The following is a 17,534-nucleotide window of genomic DNA, read 5'->3' on the forward strand; positions in this document are numbered from 1 at the left end:
GGTGTATGGCGTAAAAGTAAGGGAGGGCAGCAGGGGTGGGAAGAATAGGACTTGAAAATTATAAGAAACTTTGATAATAACATGAGTAAAAATGGTTAAAGTAGAAAAAGTGAGTGAGTATGAAGTGGACATGCTAATAAATAATGGGTTGTTTGGAAGAAAATGCATGAAGGAAGACTTGACAGGAGATTAGTCATGTGTGTCTTCTTTGTATGAATACAGCTTAAAGCAGTTGCTATCACTGTTTTTGAATGCTCACATTTGGCTTTCTCAATTTGTGAATGGATGTGGATTTTCATGACATGATGAATTTAGGTTGTTGTTATTTTTATCTTATTTATTTAAGAATCAGTACTGGCAAGTTAGGTGACATTTGATCAACTTATATAAGAAGGGCATCTTAAAATTCCCACCATTTTATTATATAAAGCCTCAGGTCATGGTTATCACGAACAATATTGAGTATAAAGATACACAAGAAAAATATTGTACACGAGAACTATATTGTTGTAGAATAATCAGTTAATGAGAAAAGTAACAATGGAGATAGATGGTCTACAATTCTTTGGGGATTTTGTGCAGCGTGGTTTCAGTTCTTGTTATATTCCTAGATCTTTTCTAACCAGAAATGGAGACACAACAATGATAAATTAGTTTAGCTTCCACTTTCAGCAACACACTCACCTCCTACATCTTCCAAGGCAGGAATGGGATCCAGAGCTAATATAAACAGTCCTATGTTGGTTTGTGATTGTGCAGTTTCCTGTTAAGAGCAGATTTATTTTAATTTATATTTTATTTTTACCAATGTTTTTCATTGTTTGTAGGAAGAAAAGGATAGCTTGCAGACAAGAAGATTCACTTTGATTTATATTTTGTTGTTTTACCCCTAATTTTCACTGTTTGTTGTTAGAAAGGGATAGGTTTTAGACAGGCAAACTCTAGCCATCCCAAGCTTTTGTGCAACTTTCACAACTGGGAAACAACTTTATTCTACTTAATTATATATTTAGTTAAATAGCGTTTGTGTGATTTTTCTGATATAAGTTGATTTAAAATCTCTGTGAATTCTGTGGTAACTGACTTTGATTATCCTTTTCTTTTAGAATTATTTATTCATTTTCAGCTGAAAATGGATTCCTTAAATGAGTATTTATTTTATTTATTTTTATTTTACATTTGTTGACCGGGCTAGTCCAGCTGGATATATGTCCATTTTCAGTGGAGGCCCGGGGAGAAAAGCTCCACAAATTACAACAACATAAAAGGTCAAGACAAAGACAATAACAGTATAATTTGGTACATAAGTTTAACAATTATAGTACAAGCCTAAGATTATATATTTTATATTTCAGTAGGAAAAAGGAAAAATTTATCTAAGAATAGATGAAAAAGACTAATATATTTGTATTAGAAATGGTGTAGTACAAATCTTTATAACATATTACAAAATTAGATACACCTAGTAATTTATGATGAGATACTAAGGTCTCACAAAACCTAAGAAAGAAAAACACTAGAGATCAATAGATAGAGTATAGAAGAACAGCAAGGATGGATTTCTAGTGTTATTTAACACATAGGTTGTGATACTATATGAAGGTGTTTGATCATTCCACAGTATATACTTATTTACATGAGAAAAATCCTAAGGAAGGTTAAGCTCACTAAAAATTAGTGAGACAACACAAGATCATGATCATGGGAGGCTAGGAATTGTGGGAGTCTAGTTAATAGTTAGGTACTTAGTCTGGGTTAACACAGGGGCATAGCCAGTGTGATTTGAGGTAGGGTTTAAGCTTGCTTTTAAATAAGCTGACAGAGGATATTGAGGTTAGCTGGCTTGGGAGGATGTTCCAGGCTTTACCTACTGTATTGGAGAACAAGGTGTCACCAGCTAAGTTGTTGGATTTTGATATTTGTACAAGTAGGTTATTAGCTGAGCGTAAGGTCTTGAGGTTATTATAGGGGATGACTAGGGATGTAAGTATGGGTGTATTTTGAGGTAAATACAGGATCTTATGGGCTACTATTAATTGATTGAAAAGTATTAAATTTGGCAGCTCTAACCATCCTAACTGATTCAGATTGATACAGTGATGAGTTCTATAGGAGGACCCAGCTGCAAATATGGCAATATTGTTGTAGGAGGATGTAAGTTTACTCAGATTACTTCTACATATTTTGGTATAGATAGGGGAGGCATAGAGCAAGGTAGAGATGAGGTGGGTACGAGCAATAGTAACCCTGGCTGGAGGTGTAAGAAAGGGTTTTATTCTATAGAGGGAACCTAGTTTCTTGTTTACTATTTTTATGGTGTTATTAATGTGAGGTTCAAAGGACAAGTTGTTATCAATTAGTACACCGAGTAGTTTGGTGGTTGGTTCAGGAGATATTATAGTTCCATCATTTGAAGTAATAGTAAAGTTAAGTGGGAAGGTTCTATGGTGGGGGTAAATAGTAGCATTTTTGTTTTTTTGGGGTTAAGGATAAGACGTCTTTGTAGGAGCCAGTTTTCAACTGTACTAAAGGTCATTTGGGTTAGTGACTGAAGTTCTGACTGAGAAGCAGCAGCGCATATGAGTGTGGAGTCGTCAGCGTATTGGATACAGTCAGCTTGAGGAATTACAGAATGAAGGTCATTTGTAAAGATGGAGAAGAGTAATGGGCCTAATATAGATCCTTGCAGGACCCCTAGAGTGACTGGGACGTGGGAAGATAAAGTATTTTCCCATAGTACAGCCTGTTGCCTGTTATGTAGGTGCCATTAATGATTTGCTAAAGTATAAGTATCTTGTACAGTATACTAAATGCAACACTTGATAACACTGGTGAACTGTGTTACTCATGTCAAAAGCTGGATTATCTGCTTACCATTATTAGTAAGTGTAGACTTACTGATAACAATTGCTCTTGTGCAATTGGCACAGCTTGGAGAATTGTTGTTATGTAGCTTAATGACCAGACTGATGAGATAAATAATGTTACTCAAATAGCAAATAGACCACTTTTAGGAAAGGAAGTGGCCATTGTTAGTAAAGATCACTCAGTCCCTACTGAATAAGATAATACCACTGACAACTTTGAAATTCTGGATACAAGTCTTCAGCAATCTGAGGATTCAGAGCATATAGAAGAAAATAAAAAAGAAAGAAATGAAGAAGTTCACAACAAATAACAAGGAAGAAAAAGAAACTGATGAGTGTCTATAAAGCAAAGAGAATACACACTAAAAAGGACACTGCTTTGTTATGCAACACACGGATTAAAGGGAATAATAATATTTTTCTACCAGAAAACCTTAAGTCTACAGAACAAGGCATCATTTTTCTAAAAGATAAGGTAGGAAAAAAAAAGATGCAAGGGGTGGAATGAAAAGGAAGAAATCAAAACTGAACATGGAAGGACTGAAGAACATTACAGTAAGAAAAAAAGAGGAGAAAGACAGAAGGTGACAACATGGCTCAAGCTGTGAAACTACTAAGCCAGCTGATTGAGAATGGTATGTTTGCAAATGTAATAGGCAATAAAAGCAGTGGGATTAACAATACTAATGGTGATGAAGATGATTTCTTTGTAACAACTGATTGAGCAGATATTACTAAATTACAAGCTGAAGATTCTTCAGGTTGTTTATGTACCTCATTCCTCATCTTTCTCTTGGGAGGGGTTATGGGTCTCTGAAACTGTCATTACTAGTGTGGCCTCTGTCTCGTGTAATCTTGCTGTGGACCCCATGACTTCAATTTTTTTTTTTTTTTTTTTACTTTTAATCCTGGTGGAATCCTGTGATTCAGATTATTGTTGTAACCATATTCTGAACCATTTATTGTGTGCTTTTCTCCACCATGTCTACTAACCATTGAGATACCACCTTATAAACCTAGTCCATTCATTCCCCTGCCCCAGGTATTTTCCAGTGAGGATGACAGTGGGCCAAGGAGGGCATCATGCAAACAGTCATGGTGGTTGTGCCCTATCAGGCATAGGGCAATAAGAGTTTTTTTTGGCCATAACCCTATCCCTGGTGGTGATGTGTGCACCTGCATCACTGCAGGGGTATTCTTTGCCTCCATATGATTGTGCCCCCACACACACAGTGTAGGCTGCTGTCATTGGCTTCAGATCATCAAGCACACACGCACAAGTCCTGTGGCTACAGGTAATGTATAAGTCTCCACTTGCAGGGGAGCATGTAAGCCTGACAGGAACCACTATTCCCCTCCCTGGATGAGTGACTTGTCAAACATCCCTCATTCTCATCCTGCCCGAAGCATACAGTGTTTGAGCTCTGTTTGATTGTGCATCATCCATGTAGCACTCAGGACTTTATCCTTAATCTTGTTTTGTGTTCCTGGAGTTTATTCATTTTATTGGGCCCATGACTATCAAAATTCTACTTTTTCACATTGGTTCTTTTAATTCTGCAGAGCTCTCCTTATTCTGGCAATCCTTCAAAGGATAATCTGATTAGTTTAATCCTTCTATATGCTTCTGATTCCATTCATTTTCTCACTAAAGTACACTATTAATCCAATTTCTGTGAATTTGTTATGAAACTTGTAAAACATTAAATGTTATGGCCTCACTGACTCTACTTATTTGTTTGAGTCCTCCTGACTCGGTCAGTACTAGTATGGCCTTCCCTGATTCTACTTAGACTTGTGTGGGGCCTTTTGATTTTATTAATCCTGCCAAGACTCTTAGACCTGTTACTTTTGTTGGGAGTTTCTGTCTAGCTTAAGATATATTCTTTCTTTTATTTTTAGAATCCCTGTCTATTGAACCCAGGTGTCTGGGAATTCACTTGTTGCCACTTATTGTCTATTTCTTCCTTCTAGGCTGGGTGAAGCTATGCGCACAGTGCTCTTTACCCTACCCTTGTTATCACCCACCTCCCTCATAATATCATTTATAGATTCTGAACCCCACCCCATACTTCCTACTCAAGGCCATCCACTCTCTGAGTGCTTTTCTGTTAAAATAATCCTATTCTGAACAAACAGTAATACCACTAACATCTTGGTATTCTTTACTTCACTAAGCTCTTTGCACTTCAATCACTCTTGTCCTCTTTGGAAACTAACTTTGCTTGATTCAGTGCCTGCTACCTCTTATAAACCCATTACATCTATACAGTCTTTAGCACTTTATTGGATCAGCTATAGTATCACACCATTTTCTCCTCCCTTACACTTCGGTCAGACTCAGTACCATATAATTAAATACTGTAGCTTTTCACAGCTGTAACTATTCTCATCTCTTTCACCTGTAGACTATAGCATACTAGCTGCTGTCTGCTAACTGTTTTATACTTTTTTTGATGATCACATCTGGTGTGTTCCTGGCTGTTCACTATCTCATACACTATAAATATCACTTTATGTTAAATGCCTTTTCTAGATTTCTAAACTCTCTACTTCTCCCACCTCTGTGTATATTGTGCTATTATCACTTGAGTATTACTTCTGCCAAATCCTGGGTAAACATGATTTTATTCTGTTGCTATATTTAATTTAAGAAAAAAAATGTGCTGCTTTTACTCTGTTGTCTGTTTAATTTAAGAAAAAAAAAGTTTGTTTGTTTGGGTCTTTCGGTTTTTCCTGGTTAGGGGTCGCCACAGTGGAACTCTGGTCCGCTAATGATTGGCAGTAGATTTTTACGTGCTGGCTTGCCGGGCCTAATGCGCAACCTTCAACGAAGGAACGCCCATTCACACATATCGCCACACAGAAGACACTCTGAGAATTGAACGGGTAACGTCTAACTGTGAGGCGACAATGCTACCGCAGCTCTGTTGGCCATGGTATAGACTGGATTTAGACCAGCTGAATCCAGTTCTGTTTGAGGAATGAGCACTAAAAATCATGACATCTTTTGGAGAAACTCCCCACCAGTATCCTCATGGCATGAGTGTACAGTAAGACTATCTAATTGAAGGTTACTTGCTCAGGGCTCAGTTTGAGCTATTTCCTTGGTTCAGGGCTCAGTTTGTGCTTTTTCACTAGTTTCTTTGTATTAGCTGCTTTGCTGTTATATTATACTTAAGGACTGCATTTGCGTGGGTTGGCACTTGTCTTAGAAAGGCAACAGAGAGTTAGGCAATCAGCCACTGCTTCTCTGATCATACCAAATCATCCAAGAGAACTACTAATGCTAAGTTTCAATTTTACTACTGCATTTGTTGCACTTGACTGTATTTCACACCAACTGCTGCTTTTACTTATTTAAAAAAGATATTTCCTGCTGTTTTATTCTGTTTCTATATTTAATTTAAGAAAAAAACGGCCGCTTTTTTTACTCTGTCGCCTATTTAATTTAAGGAAAAAAAGTATTCTGCTTTAATTCTGTTGTTCCATTTCTGTTGGCAGTAGTATAAATTGGATTCAGACTGGCTGAATCCAGTTCTGTTTGAGGAATGAGTACTAGAAATCAGGACATCTTCTTTTGGAGTTGCCCCCCCCCCCCCCCCCATACCCTCATGGCAGGAGTGTACAGTAGGACTATCTAATTGAAGGTTAGTAGTTCAGGGCTCAGTATGAGCTATTTCTTTCATTCAGTAATGCACAGAAGCTGTACGAAAACCATGAAACAGTACTTAAGATACAGTATTTTAATATATATAATGTTAGTACACAACAATGCAAAGGTACTTTTTTGTAATTGTTCTTATACATCTTTTATGTCTTTTATGTTTAAATGTATAAAATGGTTTAATTGAAGTGTTAATTGAAGTGTTAGCAGGTGCTATTTAAACTGTTCACAACTGGAATGTGACTGATGCCTGAAGAAGCAGATTTGTTTCTGTGAAAGTACCTTTGTGTTGTTGTGTACTAGCATTATATATATTAAAATACTGTATCTTAAGTACTGTTTCATGTTTTTTGTACAACTTCTGTGCATTATTGAAGTTTATCTTTGTTGCTGTACGATTTGTCAGCAGGTTATTCTTTTCTGAACATTTCTTTGATTCACGATTCAGTTTGAGCTATTTCATTGGTTCAGGACTCAGTTTGAGCTTTTTCAATGGTTTCTTTGTATTAACTACTTTGTTCTTGATTGTGCATAGCGCACCATTGTGCACCACCGCACAGAAGGGGTAACTCTTGATGGTTATAGACGCAAAAGTGCCAATAGACATATTTTCCCATATAAGTTGCTGCTATCTAGCAGAGCAGTTCTTAAACAGGTCTCAGCTGTTTATTGAACCACCCAGCAGCTAATTTAACTCTTACTTATCAACATCAGACCATATAGACCCTCTTTTTTCTATAGACCACCTACTGTACACCCCATAGATTAGTCCCCTGAAATGGTCCCTACCAAATACCCTCATCTTTTTCTCCTTATCTATGGAGATACCAGTTTCAAACCTTGCATTTTGGACTGTCAGTTTCCATCTGTTCTCCTGCTAGCTTGGTTGACATGGTTTTTTTGAGGCAGTGTAGCAACTGCCTCATGTAGACTGATAACTCCTAAATCACTCAAGTATAATTTATGAGAGATGCTCCTACACTAAGAATCTGGAATCACTGTTCTGTCGCACCCAGAACAGCAACATTAAACAGGTTGTAAGCTCACATAGCACGACTCCTACCAGCAATATGCACCCAACACATAAACCCTTATATGCAGAGGTACTCTCCAGAAACTTACCTAAGCACCAAAGACCTCCAAAACCCAAATATGTTATGCCTAACACTACACCCAAGGAACCCAATACACATAAAAACACTAGCACCAGTGTCTCACCAAATAAGCTCTTAAGGGAATGCACATTTATTCTAAATGTTTTAGTTATAGGTGACTCTGTAGTGAGACATGCATATGCCCCACTCATCAGGTTAAACAAGGAGAAGTTTACATTGAGCTGTGTCTCGTGCAAGGATTCGTCAGATCACACATGCACTCAAGCCTCTCAACAACAAGTACTGTTATGACTCCGCCATAGTTCATGTTGGTGTGAACGACTTGAGACGTACCTCTCTGGACTATATGAAGAGAGACACGGTTGACCTTTCTGAATATGTATCCCAGGCAAGTATGTCCCTAGCTTTGAGCAGGATTTTACCCTCTCCTAGGATGATACCACAATATAAACAAAAAATGATTGCGTTCAATAATTGGCTTAGTTTCTGGTGTCATTCTAAGGGGATCTGGTTCTTGTCTGCCTGGGATGACATGGTGAATAGACCACACTGCTTTGCCAAAGATGGACTTCACCTGGCACCTCTATGCTTTTGGTTGCTGACTGAGGCAAGGTCACAAAAACAAAATTTCCAATGTGAAAATATCAAACACAAAGAAACTAAGGTTAAACACTAAGAGTTTAAATCAGAAACTGCACTCTCTGGAAGCACTCCTCTCCCTGGAAGATATGCAGTCACAGAAACCTGGTTCAAAGCTAAAAAAGTCTTGTAAGGCTACAATCCCTTCTACACTTTCAGACCGCAAATTGAAGGTGTGATGGTGTGAGAACCAAAGGAGGTGGAATATCTATTTTCATTAAAGATAATTACACCTCTATACTGGTTAGACAAGATAACTCTGTGGAGTTACTCCAAGTCCAATGACGGTGGTTAAGACTCCTCTTCATGTCTTCGTCGGTTACAAGTCCCCTTCCATGAACTGAGAAGCCCACACAGCTTATTTAGACCTACTTGGGACAATCAAAGTACAACCTAACACCCTAGCCATAGGTGATTTCAACTATCCCTTGATTAATTGGGAATATTATATGATCCCAAACTCACTTGCATAAAAGTTCCTAGACTTTCTTAATTCAAATACCCTTGAACAAATAGTGCACCACCTCACAAGGGGCTCAAATATTCTAGACCTGGTCCTCACCAATATGAGTGACTGATGCAATGCCTCAAGTGTAGGGCCCGCACTGGTTAAATCCGATCACAAATCAGTCATTTCTAAAGTAGCAATAGCATCAGAACTCCCAAAAGGAGAAGTCAGGCTAAAAACTTCACCAAGGCTAACTATACCCACCTAAGGGATGGTATAATAAATTTCCAAGCTCCAATTTCCACAGATGGCATTGACTGTTATACTAAGGTACACACTGATGCCCTGTATATAACATCTACATAAATGTATAGACACAAGCGTGCTGATAGGATTAAAGCATGATCCTCAAGAAAAACAAACCATCCTGGTGGACATCTAGCATTAATACATTATACAATAAGCAAAAGAAGCTGATGTCTAAAAATACAAAAGTGAGAACTCAGAACTGGAAGAGCACCCTCCTCAGTCTAAATGAGCAAATAAGACAACTCTTAAATTCCTCAAAGAGCAACTATGTGAAAAATTTAGAAACCATAGCCAAGAATAACCATAAGCCCTTCTGCAGCTATGTCCACAACCTAAAATGTAGGACTTAGATGTGTACTGAACTAATTGTGGATAGTATTGCATGCACTGACCCTGTGGAAATTGCAAACCTGCTGGTGAAAATTTCATTCCCCCATCCACCCCAGCATACCACAAACCATGTCTTCAACATCACCTCCTCCCTGCATCTCCAAAGAGTAAGACATCAATGCACTCTCCAAGACTAAGAATACAGACTCCATGGGACCAGATGACATTCCAGGCTGCATTCTTAATGTTCTTAAACAAGAACTAGCTACTCCATTAGGCACTCTATTCAACCACAGCCTGAGTACTGGCTTTGTCCCCACTGAATGGAAAAACAGTGGCTATTATCACCCTCCACAAGGGCAGCTCAGGAACAGACCCAGGTAACTATAGACCCATAAGTTTAACTAGCCTCATCTGTAAGGCAGTGGAACGAATCATCATGGTTCTCATAAATAAGGATATAGGCGACCTCCAAACCCTAGATCTGACCCAGTTCAGTTTTGTCAAGTGTAGGTTGTGCCTGATAAAACCTGGTGGACTTCTTTGAGAATTTGACCAGAGCCATAGATGAAGGCAAAGCTGTGCACACAGCCTATCTTGACTTGGCCAAGGCCTTCAACACGATCCCACATTCGGGCATCATTGACAAACTAACCTAGTTGAATTTTAGCTCCTATGTTGTCAGGTGGAATGCATACTGGCTCACAGATTGACAACACTCAGTCAAAGTGGGAAATTTCACCTCTACCAGCAGACCTGTCACCAGTGGGGTCCCACAAGGGTTAATGCTGGGCCCCCTCTTGTTTGGCGATACATCTCTGAAGTCCAGGCCAAAATGGAGGAGCTGTGGCTAACCAAACTTCATGGATGACTACAAATTAGGTGCTATCATTGAATCCCCAAGCTATGTCAGCATTCTTCAAAAGGGGCTTACACAGACTAATGATTGGTACCAAACCCATGGTCTTAAACTAAATGCTAAAAAAATGCTTCATCATTCCCTTCGGTAAATACAATGTCCCCGCTGATTTTAAAATAAACAATAATACCCGAAGTACCAATTCTATAGTGAAAGACCTGGGAGCACAAATTGACATTCTACATCGCTCACCTGATTAGCAAAGGCATCGCCTCAAGAGCAAAAGAGGTTACAACTCCCCTGTACTCATCCCACATCAGGCCTATTATTGAATATAATGCTCCCTTTGGTATGTACCGAACCAAACACCTGCAGCAGCTTGAGAGACCGCAGGGATTTCTAACTAAGAAAATTAAGGATCTCCAGTACATGTCTCATGTGGACAGACTGAAGTCACTGTCACTGTACTTATTAGTGTATAGACTACTTAGCGGCAACTTGTGTCTGGCTTGCAGGGCTATCTCTGACCCAAATCCAATGCAAATGGGAATAGAGTCACCTGTTCCAGGGATCTCAATCTAGCCTGCAAAATAAATAGGACCTGCTGGAGAGACAGATACATCTCTCAGAGGTTGCCACTCCTCTGAATAGGCTTCTAATCCATGTCAAGCAGAGTACCTCCATGACCCTGTTTTAACACAACCTGGACAACTGGATGGGAATCTGTAAATTCCTGTTGAGGATTGCCCCTGATTCTCTCCTGGACATGGGTAATCCTTGCTAGAAAAGTCTTGGCATAAACAGTATCTCTCATCTAGTATTATATTGGGATTTTACGGGTAGCCTTGTAAAGACTCTCGAGTCAATAGCTTAGTAACATCCTATGACCGTATAATCTTCACCTTCTTGGCTCACCCTACATATCAGAGATGCACACACACACACACACACATATATATATATATATATATATATATATATATATATATATATATATATATATATATATTTGTGAGTGTGTATACATATCACACTACCATCATCACTCCCTTGGCTACACATCCCTTCAAAAGAGGCATACCATTATGATGGCACTCTTACTGGCCACATACTACACTCACCAAGTCCTTAACCTTCCACTCAGTCAAGCTGCTATCATATCAGTCCCCTGCAAATGCTGCATACAAAGCTGCTAAAATTATGACCTGATTACCCTATATTTCTTAATATAATTAGATGATGTCAAATTAAGTCCGGGCCCACCATGTTTCATGCGTTATTATAACAGGTCACATAGAAACTTTTAAATTGCTTATATGAGTATTTGCTGTCTAAAATATAAATGACCACAACTAGAGTCATGGATGTGGACACACAATGACAATAGAACTGTAATCACTGAACATGACTTAAGGATGATTCATGGCTCCCTAAGTCAACCCAACTCCTCCTACTAGCTCACCTGGCTCCCTAAGTCAACCCAACTCCTCCTACTTTATTACCTTATCTTTCTTTTTCTGCTACTTGCTGCCGTTTGTTCTCTAAAATGTTCAATTGCATCTTTTCTGTTGCATTTATTGCTGCTTGTTTATAGCCTGTTTAAATTGTAAGAGTTATTTTAAGCCTCTTAGTTTTGGTTTAAGTAATTGTGCTTTAGGCCTACCCCTTAGCTCTCCCAGGCCTTTCTACCTCAGATTCTGACAAATATGGATGGGCAATTTCTTATAGTTTCACCTGCCAGTCTGGTTGATATGGGCAGCCTGAGACAGTGTAGTAACTGTCTCATGTACACAGACAACCATCTACTACTACCACCTAGGAACACAATTTGTGAGAGATGCAATTACATTAGGAACCTAGAGTCAATGCTCTCTGCCTTACAAGCCAGTATATCTGGCACTAAAGTTGTTAACACAATCACTACACCTCAAACACCACCCACACTTACTCAACACACACACACCCACATATGCAGAGGTCCTCAACAAAAACATACCCAAACAAAGGAGACCTCCGAGGCAAAAACACATGCGATCTCCACAGCCCTCCACACCACATACCATGCATAGTTCACACACCTGTGTCTCACAGCCACTAAGGCTTAAGCATAAACCCAACATATCAGTCATAGGAGACTCCATTCTGAGGCACACAGATGTGCCTCTCACCAGGCTGGATAAGGAGAAAGTCACAGTTAGTTGTCTGTCAGGGCCAGAATCCACCATATCACATATGCACGCAAGTCTCTCAACAACAGGTACTGTTATGACTCTGTCATAGTCTATGTTTGGACTGAATGACTTGAGATGTACTTCCTTGGACTATATGAAGAGAGACATGACTAAACTCGCTAAATATGTGTCCCAGGTGGGTATGTCCCTAGCCTTAAGCAGCATTTTACCGTCACCCAGAATGATGCCTCAATACAAGCAGAAAATAATTGATTTTAACAATTGGATTAGTTTCTGGTTTCATTCCAGGAGGATCCAGTACCTGACATCCTAGGAAGATATGATCGGCAGACCACAATGCTTTGCCAGAGATGGCCTGCATATGTCTCACTTGGGCTTTAGGCTTCTGGCAAAGGCTCTTGCCTTCCCCATAGTGCCTTTTTTTAGGAAAAGTGATGAGGTTAAAATTACCAACATAAAAATTTCAACAAAATGCAAATTAAAAGTCATGCTGCTAAATGCTATACATGAAACTGCACTCATTGCAAGCATTCTTAACACTGGAAAATGCTGACATCTGCGCAGTCACAGAAACCGTGTTCAAAGCTGTGGAGAGAACCCCAACCTTACCTGGTTACTCATCTTATCATACATTCAGACCCCAAACTGTCAGCAGTAAAGCCAAAGGAGGTGGAGTTTCAATATATATTAAAGCCATACACACCTCCAGGCTGGTCAAACAGTATGATGCGCAGGAGACACTCCAGGTGAAGTTAATCATTGACAAGATGCCTATACAAATCATAGCTAGCTACCGCCCCCCCCCCCAAATCTGACTCAAGATGTCCAATCCGCCTATCTGAACCTTTTTGAATCTATCAGGATTCAAACTTTTACCCTGATCCTGGGTGACTTTAACTACCCAAACATAGACTGGAAGAGCTACTCATGTCAGAACACAAATGCCAAGAGATTCCTCGATTTTGTCAATGCAAATGCTTTGGAACAGCTGTCGATACCCCCACAAGAGGTGATAATATCTTGGACTTGGTATTAACCAACATGAGTAACCACTGCAGCATCCCTGCAGTATCATCCTCCCTGGTAAGATCCAACCATAAAGCTGTCACTTTTGAAGTCACCATCTCCCCCAACCCCCGTCTAGCTAGGGCCAAACAAAAAAAAAATTCTCCAAAGCTGATTACAGCCTCCTGGGGGATGGTATAAACAGCTTCACAGCCCCCTCCCCTCTCTAGGAACTGGCACCAGTATCCAAAACTATATGAGCATTTATATAGATGTATGGAATCAGGGATACCTGACAGGACTAAATCATCTTCTGCAAGGAAGAATAAACCTGTCTGGTGGACATCTGCAATAAATAAACTCTATAACAAAAGGAAAAACTTGCTGTCCAGGACCAAGAAGGAGCAGGTTCCCAATTGGAAGCAATCTCTCCTTAACCTGAACAAGTGAAAAGAGCACCAGTGAAATCCTCCAAAGCAAACTTCAAGTCTACATTGGCCACATCTACTAGAGACAATCATAAGGCCTTCTTCACATAAGTCTCCAGTCTCAAAGGCAGCACCCAGATCTGTTCAGAACTGGTGGTTAAGAACACCGCATATACAAATGCTGTAGATATAGCAAACTTGCTGGCTGACAGATTCAGCGAAAACTTCACCCCTCTGTCCCCCCTTCAGTACATCAGGACATTCCCAGTACATGCCCCCTTCCCCTTATATCTAGGGAACAAGTAATCACTGTTCTCTCAAAGGCAAAACATACAGCCTCCATGGAACCCGGTAACATCCCAGGCAGTATCCTACATGAACTCAGGCAGGAACTTGCAGCACCATTAGGTGCCCTATTCAACCAAAGCCTGAGTACTGGCTTTGTCCCAGCTGAGTGAAGGACAGCCACTGTCATCCCTTTGCACAAAGGTGGAGCATCCACTGATCCGGGAAATATGAAAGAGATGAGAAAATGAATGGAACTGAGAAGAAGTTTGAATGTAACAGAGATATGCCATAAAGAGTTTCCAATTGCAAAGAAAGTCGGACAAATACTTGAAAAAAAAAAATAAAAGACCAAAGAAAGGAAAGTGGAATAGAGTGATATAACAGAGGTGAGTGCGAAAAAGGACACAGGTAAAGGAATGCCATGGAAGATTAGTGCGATTATGTAATAAAATAAGCTGCAGTAGAGTTCAATTGCAAGAATGCAGTGAAGAAGAGAACTGAAATATTCTCATCTAGACTGTGTAAAACATTGATATGTTTATTTCTGTAAAAGGATGTGCATAAAGTACAGTTTTAAAAAGTTCATAATCATAAGTGAATGAGGTAGGGTGTATGGCGTAAAAGTAAGGGAGGGCAGCAGGGTGGGAAGAATAGGACTTGAAAATTATAAGAAACTTTGATAATAACATGAGTAAAAATGGTTAAAGTAGAAAAAGTGAGTGAGTATGAAGTGGACATGCTAATAAATAATGGGTTGTTTGGAAGAAAATGCATGAAGGAAGACTTGACAGGAGATTAGTCATGTGTGTCTTCTTTGTATGAATACAGCTTAAAGCAGTTGCTATCACTGTTTTTGAATGCTCACATTTGGCTTTCTCAATTTGTGAATGGATGTGGATTTTCATGACATGATGAATTTAGGTTGTTGTTATTTTTATCTTATTTATTTAAGAATCAGTACTGGCAAGTTAGGTGACATTTGATCAACTTATATAAGAAGGGCATCTTAAAAATTCCCACCATTTTATTATATAAAGCCTCAGGTCATGGTTATCACGAACAATATTGAGTATAAAGATACACAAGAAAAATATTGTACACGAGAACTATATTGTTGTAGAATAATCAGTTAATGAGAAAAGTAACAATGGAGATAGATGGTCTACAATTCTTTGGGGATTTTGTGCAGCGTGGTTTCAGTTCTTGTTATATTCCTAGATCTTTTCTAACCAGAAATGGAGACACAACAATGATAAATTAGTTTAGCTTCCACTTTCAGCAACACACTCACCTCCTACATCTTCCAAGGCAGGAATGGGATCCAGAGCTAATATAAACAGTCCTATGTTGGTTTGTGATTGTGCAGTTTCCTGTTAAGAGCAGATTTATTTTAATTTATATTTTATTTTTACCAATGTTTTTCATTGTTTGTAGGAAGAAAAGGATAGCTTGCAGACAAGAAGATTCACTTTGATTTATATTTTGTTGTTTTACCCCTAATTTTCACTGTTTGTTGTTAGAAAGGGATAGGTTTTAGACAGGCAAACTCTAGCCATCCCAAGCTTTTGTGCAACTTTCACAACTGGGAAACAACTTTATTCTACTTAATTATATATTTAGTTAAATAGCGTTTGTGTGATTTTTCTGATATAAGTTGATTTAAAATCTCTGTGAATTCTGTGGTAACTGACTTTGATTATCCTTTTCTTTTAGAATTATTTATTCATTTTCAGCTGAAAATGGATTCCTTAAATGAGTATTTATTTTATTTATTTTTATTTTACATTTGTTGACCGGCTAGTCCAGCTGGATATATGTCCATTTTCAGTGGAGGCCCGGGGAGAAAAGCTCCACAAATTACAACAACATAAAAGGTCAAGACAAAGACAATAACAGTATAATTTGGTACATAAGTTTAACAATTATAGTACAAGCCTAAGATTATATATTTTATATTTCAGTAGGAAAAAGGAAAAATTTATCTAAGAATAGATGAAAAAGACTAATATATTTGTATTAGAAATGGTGTAGTACAAATCTTTATAACATATTACAAAATTAGATACACCTAGTAATTTATGATGAGATACTAAGGTCTCACAAAAACCTAAGAAAGAAAAACACTAGAGATCAATAGATAGAGTATAGAAGAACAGCAAGGATGGATTTCTAGTGTTATTTAACACATAGGTTGTGATACTATATGAAGGTGTTTGATCATTCCACAGTATATACTTATTTACATGAGAAAAATCCTAAGGAAGGTTAAGCTCACTAAAAATTAGTGAGACAACACAAGATCATGATCATGGGAGGCTAGGAATTGTGGGAGTCTAGTTAATAGTTAGGTACTTAGTCTGGGTTAACACAGGGGCATAGCCAGTGTGATTTGAGGTAGGGTTTAAGCTTGCTTTTAAATAAGCTGACAGAGGATATTGAGGTTAGCTGGCTTGGGAGGATGTTCCAGGCTTTACCTACTGTATTGGAGAACAAGGTGTCACCAGCTAAGTTGTTGGATTTTGATATTTGTACAAGTAGGTTATTAGCTGAGCGTAAGGTCTTGAGGTTATTATAGGGATGACTAGGGATGTAAGTATGGGTGTATTTTGAGGTAAATACAGGATCTTATGGGCTACTATTAATTGATTGAAAAGTATTAAATTTGGCAGCTCTAACCATCCTAACTGATTCAGATTGATACAGTGATGAGTTCTATAGGAGGACCCAGCTGCAAATATGGCAATATTGTTGTAGGAGGATGTAAGTTTACTCAGATTACTTCTACATATTTTGGTATAGATAGGGAGGCATAGAGCAAGGTAGAGATGAGGTGGGTACGAGCAATAGTAACCCTGGCTGGAGGTGTAAGAAAGGGTTTTATTCTATAGAGGGAACCTAGTTTCTTGTTTACTATTTTTATGGTGTTATTAATGTGAGGTTCAAAGGACAAGTTGTTATCTATTAGTACCCGAGTAGTTTGGTGGTTGGTTCAGGAGATATTATAGTTCCATCATTTGAAGTAATAGTAAAGTTAAGTGGGGAGGTTCTATGGGTGGGGTAAATAGTAGCATTTTTGTTTTTGGGGTTAAGGATAAGACGTCTTTGTAGGAGCCAGTTTTCAACTGTACTAAAGGTCATTTGGGTTAGTGACTGAAGTTCTGACTGAGAAGCAGCAGCATATGAGTGTGGAGTCGTCAGCGTATTGGATACAGTCAGCTTGAGGAATTACAGAATGAAGGTCATTTGTAAAGATGGAGAAGAGTAATGGGCCTAATATAGATCCTTGCAGGACCCCTAGAGTGACTGGGACGTGGGAAGATAAAGTATTTTCCCATAGTACAGCCTGTTGCCTGTTATGTAGGTGCCATTAATGATTTGCTAAAGTAT

This window comes from Protopterus annectens, chromosome 6.part0 (genome assembly GCF_019279795.1).
Source record: "Protopterus annectens isolate FY-2018-M chromosome 6.part0, PAN1.0, whole genome shotgun sequence".
Classification (NCBI taxonomy): domain Eukaryota; kingdom Metazoa; phylum Chordata; order Ceratodontiformes; family Protopteridae; genus Protopterus; species Protopterus annectens.